At 34.4% G+C, this 18,082-nt stretch overlaps 1 pseudogene; it reads right to left on the reverse strand.

The window, feature by feature from the left end:
- Window positions 1–16,919: 16,919 nt before the first annotated feature.
- LOC141549057 (methyl-CpG-binding domain protein 3 pseudogene) lies at window positions 16,920–17,737 on the reverse strand (annotated as a pseudogene).
- Between the last annotated feature and the right edge of the window lie 345 nt (window positions 17,738–18,082).

Genomic DNA, 18,082 nt, shown 5'->3' on the forward strand with positions numbered 1-18,082 from the left:
TTGTATTTCTCTTATCATCAATGATTTGAAGCTGTTTTTTCATGTGGTTGTGAATACAATCTTCTTTTGAAAAGTGTTTATATATATCCTTTTACCATTTATCAATAGTTGAATTTCTATGTATATGCATGCATTCATACATACATGCCTATATATATATATATATATATATATATATATATAATACATATATTTATTTATTTATATATACTTTGTATATTAAACCTTTATTAGAAGAATTGATACAAAGATTTTTTTTCATTTACACATTGCCCTTCTTACTCATAAAGACTCATAAAGCTCTTTGTACAAAAGTCTTTGATTTTGTACTTCCATATTTTGTTGCTTCCATTATTTATTTGTTCAAGAATACATTTCTTACCCATGTCTGTGAGAGTTACTTTATTTTTTATGATAAAAGCGTTTATATTAAAGTCATATATCCACTTAGACTATACTGTTTTGGTATAAGCTTAATTTCTGCCAAACTGCTATCTAGTTTTCCCAGTAGTTTCTATGAAATAGATTTTTCTCTAGTTAATATATAGTTTCCACTTTACAAAATTCTATGTTATTCTGTTATTTCAATTCTAGTATTCTGTTCTATTATTTTTGAATCTTCTTTTTCTAATCTATGATATTTGTCTGTTTTTCTATTTTTTTAAAAAAATTAATGTCATATGGTTTTGATGACTGCTGCTTTACAATATACTTTGTGTGCTAGAAGTGCTATACCTCCTTCATCAGTATTTATTTTAATCATTTCTTTTGGTATTCTGAATATTTTTTCTGAGTTTTGTTATAATTATGCATAGTATCCTCTTGGTGATTTCATTAGTATGACATTAAAATTAAAAAATAATTTTGGTAGTGTTAACATTTTAGTGATAATGGCATGAATACTGAATATTCTTCTAGCTGTGTAGGTTGTTCTTTAATTCCTTTTTAAAATTAAATATGTATTTTTATTTCCCAGTTAAAAGAAAATATTTTTTATTTTAAATATATTTACATTCCCCCCATTACATCTAAAACAATTTTTAAAAAAATAAACAATTTTTTTTACATTTGGTTTTAAAACTTTGAGTTCCAGATTCTCTCCCTTATCCCCACCCCTAGCCCCCATTAAGAAAGCACATATGAAATTATGCAAAACATTTCCATAAAAGTCATATTGTGAAAGAAAACTTAGATTCCCCCCCCAAAAAAAACCTCAAGAAAAGTAAAGAGAGACAGAGACACACAGAAAGAGAGACAGACAGAGACAGAGATAAATTTGACTCAGTTACCTATATGTTTGAGAAATGAAGCCTTATTAGAGAAACTTGTTTCAAAATTAGTTTTACAATTACTATAGCTATTTCCCTCCATTTATTCTATTCTCTCCTTTTACCCTGTCCATACTCAAAAGTATTTTGCTACTGACCACTTTCTTTCCTAATATGTCCTCTCTTTTACTCTCCCCTTCCTCCTCCTACTTTTTTGCAGGTTAAGAGCATACACTCTCAATAAGGGTAGAGAAATATTTTTCCTCTTTGAGCCAATTCTGATGAGTGTAAGGTTCTCTTATTTCCCCTTTCCTTCCACTCATCCTTTTTACTATAAAAACTTTTCCTGACTCTTTTTTATGGCAGATAATTTGCTCCATTCCACTTTTCCCTTTCCCTTTTTTTCTCCCAGTACATGTCTCTCTCACCCCTTAATTTTATTTTTTTTAGACTTATCCCTTCATATTCAACTCACACTTGCGCCCTCTGTCTATATATACTCCTAATTTACATAATAATGAGAAAGTTCTGAGTTACAAGTATCATACTCCCATATAGGAATGTAAACAGATAAATCTTATTAAGTCACTTATTATACCCTTTTCCTAATTACCATCTTAAGTTTCTCCTGAGTCCTGTATTTGAAAATCAAATTGGAGCCAAGAAGGCAGAGAGCAATTAAGCCTCTAAACTGGTTTTGGAGTCACAGACCCCATGAATATTTGGAGTACAATACATTTACAGAAGAAGATACCTTGGAAGAACTTCATAACAGGTCTGTTTCAACCGGGCAGGGGGACCATCTGCTGAGCCCAGACCACAGCACAGGGAGCCTGAGGCAAGGAGCTGGGGTGGGGAGTCAGAGTGTTGCAGCTTCCACACACCTGGGAATCTTCTGCGAAACTCATAGGTTACTCTGTTCTGATGGCAAGTAGGTTATCTAGCAGATTTGCTACAAAAGGCAAATTGCAAACCACTGTACCCCAGAAGAACGCAGGACCTAGCGCTTCTAGATAAAAAACTGTCCTAATGTCTTAGAATCAGAAGGTAAAATAGTCATTGAAAAAATTCACCTATCACCTCCTTAAAGAGACCCCAAAGTTAAATCCCCAGGGAATATCATGGCTAAATTTCCGAACTATCACACCAAGGAAAAGATATTGTAAAAAGCCAGAAAGAAACAATTTAAATACCAAGGAGCCACAATCAGGATTACCCAGGATTACCTAGCAGCTTCCACCTTAAAGGATCAAAGGGCCTGGAATATGATATTCTGAAAGGCAAAGGAACTTGGATTACATCCAAGAATAAGCTGTTCAGTTAGAAATAAGCATTATCTTTCTGGGAAAAAGATGCACATTCAATGATATAGGTGAATTTCATCTATTTCTGATGAAAAAAATAGAACTGAACAAAAAATTAATCTCCAAACACATAACTCAAGAGAAGCATAAAAAGGTAAAAAGGAAAATTAAAATTTCTATTCAGCTCTAATTTTTTCATCACAAATTCTAGAAAATCCTCTTTCATTGAATTTCCACATTTTCCCTTGAAAGATTATACTCAATTTGTCTGAGTAGGTGGTTCTTGGTTGTAATCCTAGCTCCATTGCTCTCCAAAATATCATATTCCAAAACCTCTGGTCCTTTAATGTAGAAGCTACTAAATCTTGTGTTATCCTGGCAGTGGTTCTACTATATTTGAATTGCTCCTTTCAAGATGCTTGCAATATTTTCTCCTTGATCTGGAGGTTCCAAAATTTGGCTATAATATTCCTGGAAATTTTCATTTTGGGATTTTTTTCAGGATGTGATTTCAGGATTGGCGAATTCTTTCCATTTCTATTTTACCCTGTGGTTCTGGAATATGAGGAAAGTTTTTCTTGATAATTTGTTGAAAGACAATGTCCAAACTCTTTTTTTGAGCATGACTTTCAGTTAGACCAATAATTTTTGAATTATGTCTCTCCTGGATCTATTTTCCAGGTCAGTTGTTTTTCCAGTGAGATATTTCACCTCCCCTCCTACTTTTTCATTCTTCTGGTTTTGTTTTATTGTATCTTGATTTCTCATAAAGTCATTAGCTTCCATTTGCTTAATTCCTATTTTTAAGGAATTATTTTTCTTAGTGAGCTTTTGTACCTCCTTTCTTTGCTGTTTAAGGCATTGTTTTCCTCATTAGCTTTTTGCAAGTCCTTTTGTACCACTCTCAGTTCTCTTCCTCATTTTTCCTCTATTTCTCTTACTTGATTTTGAGAATCCCATTTGAGTTCTTCCATAACCTGAGCTTAATTCTTCTTTTTCTTAGAGGCTTTGGATATAGGAGTTTTTACGTTATCTTCCTCGGAGTATGTGTTTTGATTTTCCTTGTCACCATAGTAATTTTCTATGGTCAAAATCATTTTCTGATGTCTGCTCATTTTCTTAGCCTGTTACTAGGTTTTTAACTGTTTGTTAAATTAGGACTCTGTTGATGATTCAAACCAGTGCAAGTTGTTCAGTGATGAAGAAAGTCATCTACACCCAGAGAGAGGACCGTTGGAACTGAGTGTGGACCACAACCTAGCATTCTCTCTCTGCTGTTGTTAAGCTGCTTGCTTTTTGTTTTCCTTCTCAATTATTTCCCTTCCTTCTTGATCTTATTTTTCTTGTGCAGCAAGATAATTGTATAAATATGTATACATATATTGGATTTAACATATATTTTAACATATTTAACATGTATGGGATTACTTGCCAGCTAGGGGAGAGGGTGGGGGAAAGGAGGGGATAATTTGGAACCAAAGGCTTTGTAAGGGTCAATGTTGAAAAATTACCCATGCATATGTTTTGTAAATAAAAACTTAAGATGACCCAGCAATACCAAAACTTTTTTGCTTATCTAAAAAGACCCTGTCTCTTTTTCTGTAAAGGCCCTCCTTAGCATAAAAATAGCAATGAAAACTTCATTCAAGATCTCTATCTCCCTACCCTGGTCTTTGAACACTATTACTAAACCTTCACTTGAAAATACGCAATAGGAGTTATATGCAATTATTACTACACTGTATACCACTCAAGATCTTAATATTTTTCAGATAGCAAATTTTCTGTTTTTTGAAACAGCCCAAGTCCTGAATATTCTGCTGGTAAAAAGAAGATTTCTTAACAGTAATTTTTGTATGTGAGTGTGTAAAAGAATGGTTGATGCTTGTACAAGTGATAATAACAATAAGATTTTTTTTAATTTTTCAAGTTTATGGCATTATACAAAGTTGGGACAATTCTTTTCCATGTCATTTTTGTTTGTGTCTGTTTGTTTCTGCGCAAAATATCCATGTCATATGTGTGTGTAAGCTAGATTTTGCAAAGAGTCATAGGCAATCAGCCAGAAAAAACCTCTGTGGTATAGTTTATATGCTGAAAAATTTCCTGAAAAAGGGCCTAATCTTTTTTCTGTGAATTTAAAACCTCTGGCCAAAGGTGGAACAAATGCACAGAAAAAGTGATTAGAAAATAAAATTAAAATAATATCTTACAAATTCTCAAAAGTTTTGTGAGCAAAACACCTTAGTAAAAGTGTCAAAATTTTGAGAAAATTGATTATGGAATTTGGAAATTAGTCAAAAACAACAATTAGGAAAACAGCAATTTTTACTAATTTTTCTTTAAATCTTATCTTGTCTGGAGTAATCTCCCGCTCCAGGTGAGAGTGAGATTCTGGAGAAATTGCTGATGGGATTGTTGTCATCCTTATCATTTTTTCCTAACTTTTCTCATATGTTAGAGTATTGTAGAAAAAGCCTTAATAGCAGTAGACTCAAAATCTTGCCAAAAATTCCTGTCCAACCAACCTTGGAGGAATGCAGATGGGGTGGTGGTCAAACTCCACCATTCTTAGAATCCTGTGTCCAGCCACACCAGCTTCCTCAGCTTCTGTCCAGCAATTGCTTGAGAAGAATCTGGGTGCTTCTGGCAGCACTCAGCATGGCAGCATGGAGTGTGTAAGACACTCAACATCTTTTCTTTTTTGGTAAATTCACCATTCTTTATTTCAATTACAAAAATGGACTAGCTATGTAATCTCTTGCAAATTAATTTATATCTGACCAATTTTCTGATTTTCAAAGACAACTAATGTTGATTGTTGCTTAACAAGAAACAAATGATATATGAATGTTAAATTGCTTCATATTTTGATAACTCTGTGGGTTTTTTTGATGTGACCAATGCTAATGTTGAGAGATATATTTTTTTCCTGTGTAAATTACATTAGGCAAATTCAACTAGGCCTCACTAGGCCTAGGAAGATAGTGTATGGAATCTCTTTCTCTTTCCTTTTTCCTTCCTTGACCTGAAGAAGGGCTAAGAGGAAGAGAAAGAAAATATGCATAATGCAATATAATTTGTTATTTGAGATATGATGATAAAAGTGGTTTAAAGGAACTTTAATCAAAGCCCATTATAAGAATATATAAATTGTAATCTATTTGAACTAAATTTAGTGCAAGGGTTAGCTCTCTGGAGGCCTCAGAATCAGATGGAGTCAGGATAAGCAAAAGTCCTTGGTCTTTAGGGGGAGAATTGAAGGGGATGGATAAAACTGCCACAAGCTCTCCACCAACCTCCTTCTCCTGGTCCTCCTGCAAAGTGAATCTGGCTTCTTACTCTACCTTCTAATCCCTCCTACAATTATCTGTAAACACCAAAAGATAGAACCAGCACAGAATAATGAGAAGGGCCATTTCTCCAAGCATATACTAATGGAATTATCGCCCAATAGCCTTAAGTGCTCGGTTGTCCCATTCCAGTGCATCTATTCAGAGTTTCAGCCCTTTACAATTTAGGAAAACAGAAAAGCAGTTCACAGCTAACTTTAAAACTGTCAAAAAAATCAGTCTGCTTTTGAATTATCTAGGATCAAACTTCACAGGGTCCAGACACAAAAAATTACATCTTAACTTTCCTGGCTCACCAAAGAAAAATGATTTGTGTAAAATTGGAAAATATTCAAAATGGATATTCAGTTTGTTCAGAACATTTGATTGATATTTAGGAAATTTCATGAATTAAAATCATATAAATATCAAAAATCTGTTTTAGCTCAACAAAAATGTATGTATGCATATATATATATATGTGTGTGTGTGTGCAGTTGTATATCTACATATATATGTATGTATGTATGTATATATATATATATATATATGCATTGCCTTGCCTTCTCTCTAAACACAAAAGGAAAATTATTTAAGGCAATGAAAATCATCTCTGAGAGCTTCTCAGCTAGGCAGTTTGGAGACAGATGTGGCAACTATTAAGTAGGTTAAAAAGTCTATTTAGCCTTGTTCATCCTATCTCAAATTATTTTGTAAATGTAAATTTAGGAATTAGGTATGTTTCACTGCTGCTAGAAAATTAATAGAAAAATTACAACAAAAACTATTTGGCTATTTTCAGGAAAAAAAATAATAAAAAATTGTTAACTAAGTTATTTGGAGCTATTGTCAATATATTAAATCTAAATCTGATAATTACTGTGTAGCATAGCCCATCAAAACAAGATGAAGGTGGGAGTTGGGCAACAAAAAGCTCAGCTCCTTCCCTGGGACCACTGCCCAACCTTTTAATTCTGAACTTGTCAGTTTTCTTAAACTTTCAGGATTGATAAGGGCATCAGCCCTGAGAAAAGAGCTTGTCTAAGACATATAATAACATATATAATAAGAAAATTATATACAAAAAACCTGTAAGTTCATTTAATGATCAATCCTTTACCCCAGAATGAGTTTAACATATGAAACAAGTTAAACAACCTTTTATGTATTTAAGTTTGGTAAACTTTTGGTGAACATTGGTAAAAAGAGATGATTTATCTAGCCTTAAGTTGCAGTTAGGAGAATTTTTGATATGGGATAGCAACTGATATATTATTTCTGGGTTTTGAATTTGATTGCCTGATCATTAAGACAGTAACCTACCATTTGAGAGAAATTTCATAAGCTACTCAGAGAAATGTGACCCTGAACAAACAGGAGTTTAATAAGATAAGAGTTGGGAGCTTTTGCTTAAAGTGAGATCTTTCTGACTCAGTTTCCCAATTCTGTTTCTTTGTTTCATGCTTGATCATTCCTGAATCTGAAAAAGTAAAACTATTAGAATTGGATCTCAGTCTAAACTAAGGAAGTTTTATTTTGTCATGTATGTGCTCTCAGGCTGAGCCCTGAAGAATCAGTTTTGATGGTATTATCATATCTCCATATTTTCCTTTTATGACAAATTCCTATTATAAGAGTAAATGGTCAACACAAATTCAAGTATATAATATCTTGTTGTTTTCAATATGAAAATATGTAGTTAATATATCCTAAATAATTTGATGAATGAGTATTTGGTCTAGTCATCCATTTGTTATAGATACATATAAATGTTTGATGAAATAAATCCTCTATTAAGTTTCCAAAATAATATAAGAACAATTAACATGATTGTCCATAAAAATGAACTGTTATTTTATTATTCATTTAAAACTAAAACTGAAACATCTTTAAGATTGGTATATACTGTACGTCCTGTGTTACAAATATATTTCATTACCTGAACATTGTTGCTCAATATACATTGGTCTTTGTACATCTTATGGAAGTTCTTGTGGACTTATCTTTTTATCTCAGATCATCATAACCTGTATTTATTAGAATTGTTTTGTATTCTAGATTTTGGTCAGTTACAGCTGCCTTGGCCAGCTTCAAGGAATTAAATCAACCTTTGGTCACTTCAGTCAGTTCCAACTTGCCAACCCCTCCATAAAAAGTGCAAGTGACTCAAATCTACACCCATTCTCAGCGGGAAGCAGTTTCAGAAAATGAGATCATTCCCCTGGCACCCAGAGGACTTTCTCAGCAGCAAGCAGTTTCAGAAGATGAGATCATTCCCCTGGCACCCAGAGGACTTTGAGCCCCATTTGTTTAAGGGGAGGAATTGGAACTGATTGGTGAATGGACTGCAAATTATCTGGTCTCTGGATGGGTTTCCTGTTACAATGTATTTGGGACTTAGAATGGCACAAATTTTCACATTTCAGATATGGGATTCCATGATGTTTTTCAAACCCCTCAGAGATATACTGTACAGCATATTTAAAAATAACCAGATATTTCTAATTACAGATGCTGTTTTAAAGAATAGAACTAGAACCCAAATCATGAATGTGTTAGAAGGATATATTGTAAAATGTTACAATTGTATTTTATTCCAGTGTCTTACTTCTATTCAAATGTTTGTCAAATTCCATACTTATGAGTGTTATTATGAAGCATCCATCCTCTGTGATAGTGTCTAATAAGATTAATCACAATTGGTATAAATTATCAGGTGAACAGGTTTGAGAGAACATCAGAGAAAATTAGAAAATAGTAGTAGAAGAGATTTGTGGGATTACTCACTGATGGAATTCTAGCAGATCTATCAACTATTACAACACCTGCTGTTTCAGCTACAGCTCTTACAAAAAGTGTTCTGACTGCTCAATTGGCAGATGAATCAGCAAAAAGTATATCATACGCTTTTTTAGAACAAACTAATATAGTTTATGAGTTAAAACAAGAATTAAACTTAGTGGAACAATCATTAATAAAGTTAGGGAATCATGTGGACAATTTGAAATCTCAATTACAGCTAACATTTTAACAAAAAACATGGCAAGAAGCAATGTCCATGGAATTGATCCTGACAGTGTAGCTAACCAAATATGAACCATCTGTATCATACTCATTAATTTATTTGACTAAATCTGACTGTTTCCAGGAATTGTTCAGGAATTCCTACTACTCGTTCTCTAAATAACTGCTGAATAAAATGTTATCACTCTCAGCAATTGGAATGTGCTTGATACAGCTGCCAGTAATATACTCTTCAGTCACAGGAATGACATGTGTTTGTACATATCTATTTTTTCCTATCTCTGCTAAGTCTTATACTTTAATTCATTCTTTATTTTCTGTTTTGTTATTTCCTGGTTTATTATACTTTCACTGACTTCCCCTTGCCCAATTCTAATTTTCAAAGAGTTATTTTCATCTTTGAGACTCTGTAGCTCATTTTCTTGTTGGATCACTTTTTTTTTTCATAATCTTCTTTTTCTTGAATGGCTTTTATTTCTAGTTTTAGTTTTTCCTCAATGTCTCTCATTTGATTTTTAAATTATTTTATAAATTCTCTCTCTGGACAGGGAGTCATTTATCATCACTCTTTAGGATAGAAGTCTTTTTTTTTTTTTAATTTTTATTTATTTATTTATTTTTTTTTTATAAAAGTGTCCTCTTTTGAAGATGAACCCTGGTCTTCCCTATTCCCATAGTAAGTTTCTATGGTTGAATTCTATCTTCTTTGCCTCTTCTTTCCTATCTCTGGTAAGTCTTCATTTTTTTAAAATGAGAAATATTAGTGTAAACACCTCTAACCGTGGGGTGAGGGGATGATACATCTGGCTTCCCTTCAGTTCTTCCCTCTGACTAGGAACCCCAAACTGAGAGCTTCCTCCTCCTACAAGTGCCCAAAGTGAGCAGTGTCCCTGCCCCGCTGCTTCTGCATTCATGGGTTGTGCTGGCTCCTACCCATCCAGGACTGTGTCTCAACAGTCCTGGGCTTAGCATTCCTAATCAGCCAAGGTTCATTCAGTCTTTCCAGACTTAGACCCCCCACTCCTTAAGCTATCCAGAAGGTGCAAGCTTCTGTGGTTCTTGCTGAGACCACAATTCACTCCAGGACTCCACACTTGGTGTTTCTACAGAGCTAGCCAAGGTGTTTGTACTTCAGACATGTTAATTCCAGCCTGAAGTCTTATCTTCTTGGGCTATAGAAAGAGGATCCCTGTTTTGTCTCAAATCTTGATTTTTCACCAGTTGTTAGGTTAAGGTTTATGAATTTGCTCCAACAGTAGCTCATTCCCACAATAAGACCTGACACCAGGTTGTATGAAAATGTTTAATAATAATGAATTATAAAAAAAGGAAAACAAGAGTCGACAGTACAGTTCTTAAAACAAAAGCACTTAATACATCCTATGATTAACATAACTACCATAATACAAAGTGACACATAAACCAGGGAAGAAAAGAAAGAATACATCACCAAATCAGGGAAGTGCCAACATTGCAGACCTATGGCTGGGGAGTTCCAGATTATAGCCCTCCAAGTCCCAACCAGGAAGGTTCTAAGCAGAGCGTGCTCTCCATGGGTGAGATTCCAATTTGTGTAGTAGCCTGTCTGACTTAAGTAGCCCAGAGAACAAAGATGGCCAAATGAATCACCTTCTTGAGTAAGTCCAGAAGGGGGCCAACTCTGCCAGAGCCAGTCAAGAGTAAGAAAAAAAATTGTTACTGGAGTGGTTAGCTCCAGTACATAGATAACACATCCTTGGTGGATTTTGTCAGAATCTACCCAGGATGTTATTCTTTTTTTCCCTTTTTAAAAAAATTAATTTTATAATTATAAATTTTTTGACAGTATATATGCATGAGTAATTTTTTTATAATATTATCCCTTGTATTCATTTTTCCAAATTTTCCCCTCCCTCCCTCTACTCCCTCTCCTAGATGACAGGCAATCCTATACATTTTATACGTGTTACAGTATAACCTAGATACAATATATGTGTGTAAATCCAATTTTCTTGTTGCACATTAAGTATTAGATTCCGAAGGTATAAGTAACCTGGGCAGATAGACAGTAGTGCTAACAATTTACATTCACTTCCCAGTGTTCCTTCTCTGGGTGTAGTTGTTTCTGTCCATCATTGATCAACTGGAAGTGAGTTGGATCTTCTTTATGTTGAAGATATCCACTTCCATCAGAATATATCTTCATACAGTATTGTTGAAGTGTATAGTGATCTTCTGGTTCTGCTCATTTCACTCAGCATCAGTTCATGTAAGTCTCTCCAAACCTTTCTGAATTCATCCTGCTGGTCATTTCTTACAGAGAAATAATATTCCATAACCTTCATATACCATAATTTACCCAACCATTCTCCAATTGATGGACATTCATTCATTTTCCAGTTTCTGGCCACTACGAAAAGAGCTGCTACAAACATTTTGGCACAAACAGGTCCCTTTCCCCTATTTAGTATTTCTTTGGGATATAAGCCCAATAGTAGCACTGCTGGATCAAAGGGTATGCACAGTTTAATAATTTTTTGGGCATAATCAGGATGTTATTCTTTAAGTTATGTGTGTTCCTGGAGCCACCTGGTAACAGTCATGTAACAGGAGTGAATGATCGGTCATTATACTATAGGGATGAACCATAGTTCGCTGAACTATAATTACCTTATGGGTGCAAAGGAAATATGGTTTGTTTACTGGCTGAGGCCTAGAGAATCTTACTATATACCTGTATCTTTCATCAGTCTATGTTCGCCCTGAGGCAGAAAATTGTTCCATTTGTGGGGGAAATCTAGAGACCTTAAAATTTACCAACCTACTCTACCATATTCCCAGAATCCTTCCCCTCATGTAAGTCTATGTTTTTTTAAATCAGCTGGCATGATCATCATTTCTTATAAAACAATAATATCCCATTACATCCATATACCAATAAATTATTCAGCTATACTCCAACTGATGGGCATCCACTCAGTTTCCAGTTGCTTGACACTACACAAAAAGCTCCTATAAACATTTTTGCATATGTGGATATTTTTCCCTTTTTTATGATCTCATTGGGATAATTCACACTGCTGTATCAAAGGGTATTCAGTTTTATAGCCCTTTGGGAATAAATCCCAAATGGCTTGATCATTTCAAAATCCACCAATAATGTGGAGGATGATATTTTTTATAAAAAGGACATCTGACATTGATTAGACAATTCTGTGTTGTCTCATCTATTGCTTTTGAGACAGTCCGTGTAAACTCTGAATTAACAAACTTTGGATAAAAGAATATTTCTGAACTTAGGAACTGTTAATAATCAACATCAATAGAAAATGATTTTTTTTAGATTGCATTGATTCCAGAATACTGTTTAATCACTTTGAACCATCTGTATCATACTCATTAATTTCTTTAACTAATCTGACTGTTTCCAGGGATTGTTCAGGAATTCCTACTACTCGTTCTCTCAATAACTGCTGAATAAAATGTTATCACTCTCAGCAATTGGAATATGCTTGATACAGCTGCCAATAATATACTTTTCAGTCCCAGGAATGACATGAGCGATACCATCTCCAGAAAAGGACTTCCCCAAGATCAAGTTGGGAATGAAATTCAATGACATGAATTCATGTATGGAGCAATAATCTAAAACATAAAAATGGTCTCTTAAGAATTAGTATTCTTGGGGGATTCAGACTCCCTGAAATACATGATGAAAAAAAGAGCCTACTAGACATTATCTTTCAGGAAATCATCAAAGAGAAATGTCCATATATCATAGAAACAAAAGGTAAAATGACAATTGAAAGAATTCACTGAATGCCTCCTGAAAGAGACCCAAAATTAAAACCCCAAGGAATATCATGGGTAAATTTGAAAACTATCAGACCAAGGAAAAATAATTCAAGCAGTCAGAAAGAAACAATACTGATGAGCCACAATAAGGATTACTCAGGATTTAGCCACTTCCACTTTAAAGGATCAAAGGGCCTGAAATCTGATATTCTGAAAGGTGAAGGAACTTGGAATGCAGCCAAGAATAATCACCCTGCAAAACTGAGCATTTTCTTTCAGGGAAGAAGATGGACATCCAATGAAACTGGTGAATTCCGTTTATTTTTGATGAAAAGACTGGAGTTAAACAAAAAACTTGACCTTTAAATACAGAACTCAAGAGAAGCATAAAAAGGTAAAATGGAAAAAAAATTCTTGAGAACTGTATTTCTGCTATGGGTATACATTGAGAGTACATGTATAATCTGGTTTTACTGTTATAATATAAAAAAGAAACTAGAGATGGAAAGGGGATTATAACAAAAAGAGGGGGAAAGTGGAAGTAAAATGTTTTTTTTTCTATGAAAAAAACAACAAAATAAATAAACTCTTGGTAAATTTGATTAGAAAAAGAAAAAAGGAAAATCAAATTGTTAGTCTTAAAAGTGAAAAGGGAGAACTTGCCACTAATAAAGAGGAAATTAGAGCAATAGGAGTTACTTTGCCCAACTTTATGTCAATATGTTTGATAACTTAAATGAAATGGATGAATGCTTTCAAAAATATAGCTTCCCAGATTAACAGAGGAAGAAGTAAATTGGTTAAACAGTCCCATTTTAGAAAAAGAAATAGGACAAGCTATTATTCAACTCCCTAAGGAAAAAAATCCCCAGGACCAGATGGATTTACATGTGAATTCTACCAAACATTTAAAGAACAATTAACCCCAATACTATAGAAACAATTTGAAAAAATAGGAAATGAAGGACTCCGACCAAATTCATTTTATGACACAGACATGGTACTGATACCTAAACCAGGTAGTATGAAAACAGAGAAAGAAAATTATAGACCAATCTCCCTAATGAATATTGATGCAAAAATCTTAAATAAAGTATTAGCAAAAAGATTACAAAAAATCACCCATAATACACTATGACCAAGTAGGATTTATACCAGGAATGCAGGACTGGTTCAATATTAGGAAAACTATTAGCATAATTGACTATGTCAATAACCAAATTAACAAAAACCATATGATCATCTCAATAGATGCAGAAAAAGCATTTGATAAAATCCAACACCCATTCCTATTAAAAACTTGAGAGAGTATAGGAATAAATGGACTTTTCCTTAAAAATAGTTAATAACATCTATTTAAAACCATCAATAAATGTCATATGTAATAGGGATAAAATGGAACCATTCCCAATAAGATCAGAAGTGAAATAAGGTTGCCCACTATCACCATTACTATTCAATATTGTATTAGAAACGCTAGCTTTGGCCATAAGAGTTGAGAAAGAGATTAAAGGAATTAGAAGGTAATGAGGAAACCAAATTATCACTCTTTGCTGATGATATGATGGTATACTTAGAGAACCCCAGAGATTCCACTAAAAAGCTATTAGAAATAATCCACAACTCTAGCAAAGTTTCAGGATACAAAATAAATCTACATAAATCAGCAGCATTTTTATACATCACTAACAAAATCCAACAGCTAGAGATACAAAGAGAAATTCCATTTAATATAACTGGCAATAGTATAAAATACTTGGGAATCTATTTGCTGAGGGAAAGTCAGGAAGTATATAAGCAAAGCTACAAAACACTTTTCACACAAATAAAGTCAGATTTAAATAAATGGAAAAATATTAAATGCTCTTGGATAGGTTGAGCAAATATAATAAAGATGACAATACTCTCTAAACTAATCTATTTATTTAGTGCTATACCAATCAGACTCCCAAGAAACTCTTTTACTGACCTAGAAAAAAATAACAACAAATTTCATCTGGAAGAACAAAAGGTCGAGAATTTCAAGGGAATTAATGAAAATACAATCAAATTAAGGTGGCTTAGATGTTCCAGATCTAAAATTTTTATCAAGCAGCAGTCATCAAAAACAAAAAACAAAAACCAAAATTCTTGAACACTGTATTTCTGATATGGGTATACATTGAGAGTACATGTATAATCTGATTTGGTATTGGCTAAGAAATAGAATAGTTGATCAGTGGAATAGGTTAGGTTCACAGGAAAAAATAGTCAATAACTATAGCAATCTAGCATTTGACAAACCCAAAGACTCCAACTTTTGGGATAAGAATTCAGTATTTGACAAAAACTGCTGGGAAAATTGGAAAATAGAATGGCAAAAATTAGGCATTGATCCACACTTAACATCATATACCAAGATAAGGTCAAAATGGGTTCATGATTTAAACATAAAGAATGAGATTATAAATGAATTAGAAGAACATAGGATACTTTGTCTCTCAGACCTGTGGAGGAGGAACAATTTTGTGACCAAAGAAGAACTAGAGATCATTATTGATCACAAAATAGAAAATTTTGATTATATCAAATTAAAAAAGTTTTATACAAACAAAACTAATTCAGACAAGATTCGAAGGGAAGTAATAAAGTGGGGAAACATTTTTACATTCAAAGGTTCTGATAAAGGTCTCATTTCTATAAAATATATAGAGAATTGACTCAAATTTATAAGAAATCAAGCCATTCTCCAATTGGTAAATGGTCTAAGGATATGAGAATAGACAATTTTCAGATAAAGATATTCAAACTATTTCTAGTCATATAAAAAGATGCTCCAAATCATTATTGATCAGAGAAATGCAAATTTAGACACCTCTGAGATACCACTACACACCTGTCAGATTGGCTAAGATAACAGGAAAAGATAATGACAAATGTTAGAGGAGATGTAGGAAAACTGGGACACTGATGCATTGTTGGTGGAGTTGTGAATGAATCCAACCATTCTGGAGATCAATCTGAAATAATGCCCAAAAAAATTATCAAACTGGTCACGCTCTTTTGGTCCAGTGTTACTACTGGGCTTATATCCCAAAGAAATACTAAAGAAGGGAAAGGGACTTGTATGTGCAAGAATGTTTGTGGCAATCCTTTTTGTAGTGGCTAGAAACTAGAAACAGAATGGATGCCCATCAATTGGAGAATGGCTGAACAAATTATGGTATATGTATGTTATAGAATATTATTGTTCTGTCAGAAATGACCAGCAGGATGATTTCAGTGAGGCCTGGAAAGACTTACATGAACTGATGCTAAGTGTAATGAGCAGAACCAGGAGATCATTATACCTGGCAACAACAAGATTACACAATGATCAACTCTATTGGATGTAGCTCTCTTCAACAATGAGATGATTCAAACCAATTCTAATTATTCCGTAATGAAGAGAATCAGCTACACCCAGAGAGAGAACTATGGGAAATGAATGTGGACCACAACATAGCATTTCTACTCTTTCTGTTGCTGTTTGCTTGCATTTTTTGTTTTCCTTATCAGGTTTTTTTTTTCTTTCTTTCTAGATCTGATTTTTCTTGTGCGGCAAGATAACTGTATAAATATGCATACATATATTGGATTTAACATATACTTTAACATATTTAACATGTATTGGACTACCTGCCATTTTGGGGAGAGATGGGGGAAGGAGGGGAATAGTTGGAACAGAAGGTTTTGCAAGGGTAAATGTTGGAAAATTACCCATGCATATGTTTTGTAAATAAAAATTTCAAACAAATTTAAATGGTTTATCAATTAAGTTACTGGACAGAGGCTAAGCAATGAAGATGAGTCTTTCTTACTTACTTCAAAAAAAAAAAGACCCAGAAGGAGAGAGAAAATGCTGAATCTAGATCAAAAAGTGAAAGGTACCAAAGGCCTAGGAAAATTTACCATACTGAACTAGCATCCCCTAAATAAGAAGGGGGAGATTGTATATCTGGTATAAACCCATTTAGCTCCTCCCCACCTTTGAAAAGGGGAGGGAAAAGAGGGGCAAAGTGTCTTTCAAAAAAGTAAAGAGTTCCTCTCTAATGCTCAACTCTTTCCTCTAGTGGTCAAGGGAGCTTGTTCCTAAGTTTGGTAGATGCTGTTTAGTCTTTGTACATGCCTGGCTTTGGGAATGCTGGCCCTGCTGCTACTGCTGCTCTACCCATAAATCTTAGCTGGATCTTCCTGGACTATTTAGTCTCCATCTCAGGGTCTTGGTCCTGCTCCTCTTCTTCCTAGTCTTCTTCTTCCTCTTCTGAAGTTGTCCCCAGGAGCATCCCCATCCCCGGCAATTTCTTCCACAGAGCAAGCATACTGTCTATCGGTGCCTCCTCCAGCCTCTTTCTCACCTGCTGTACAAGTTCTTCCTGTTTCCTAATATCTTCATCAGTCACCATGAACGCTTCGCAGAGTGGTTGGGAGGTATCAAGTCACACTCCAGGGTTCTTCTTGACTGCTTCTGAGAGCTGTCCAATGATGGGCATTGTGTTAGTGCGCAGAGCACTGGCAATGGCAGAGAGGAGGGTTTCATCAGTGCAACCGGGGCCAACCCCTTGTAAACCTTTAGGAAGGTCCATTGTTTTCACAAGCTCTTTTGCAATGTCAAAGGCATTCAGTCCACTTAGTTTCTTCTCCCCAAAAAGCTGTTGAGGGTGGTCCACAGCCTTAGGAGATCACTCTTTACTTTATTATTGGGATGGTTGGTAATCTTGATAACAGGCTGTTTGAAGACAGATGCTGTGTGCTGTTCAGGTAGTGTTGTATTTAAATCTGGTTTTCCTTTGGCTTCATTAGAACAATCAGAGTGCATCCTCTGTCGATTCTTGTTCATCTTATTCATGATCATTTTCCCTGTTTGAAAGTCAAAAGTGCTCAGATTCATGATGTTCCCCAGGTAACTGGCTAGCTGAGGTTTCCTTCTGAACTTCTTCCCACTCGGGCTAGGCGTTGCCACCATGTGCTGCTTCCTGCCCAACAGGACTCCCCAGAACCCCCACGCCTTGGACATGGCCCCCCCCCTCCAGCTCCTCTGCTGCCGTCACCACCACGAGGAGCCTCTCTTTTTCTTAAGATGGGGTAATTCACATATTTTATTCTCTCTTCTGTTAACACGTACAGTTCATATTTTTGTAAATATTCATTCATTTCATTAAGTAAATTCAGTTTGCCTTGAATATGATTCCTAATAATTAGTTTCATCTTATGTGTTCACCCAATTCATTTTTGGGACTAGTAATTTGGTTTTCTTTCTTTTAAAAAAATCAAATTACCAATGGTTTATCTATTTGATTGCTTTTTTAAAAAATCAAATCAAACCAATTCCTATTTTTATTAGTTTATTTGTTTTACTTTC

The sequence above is a fragment of the Sminthopsis crassicaudata genome, chromosome X (assembly GCF_048593235.1).
Source record: "Sminthopsis crassicaudata isolate SCR6 chromosome X, ASM4859323v1, whole genome shotgun sequence".
Classification (NCBI taxonomy): Eukaryota; Metazoa; Chordata; class Mammalia; order Dasyuromorphia; family Dasyuridae; genus Sminthopsis; species Sminthopsis crassicaudata.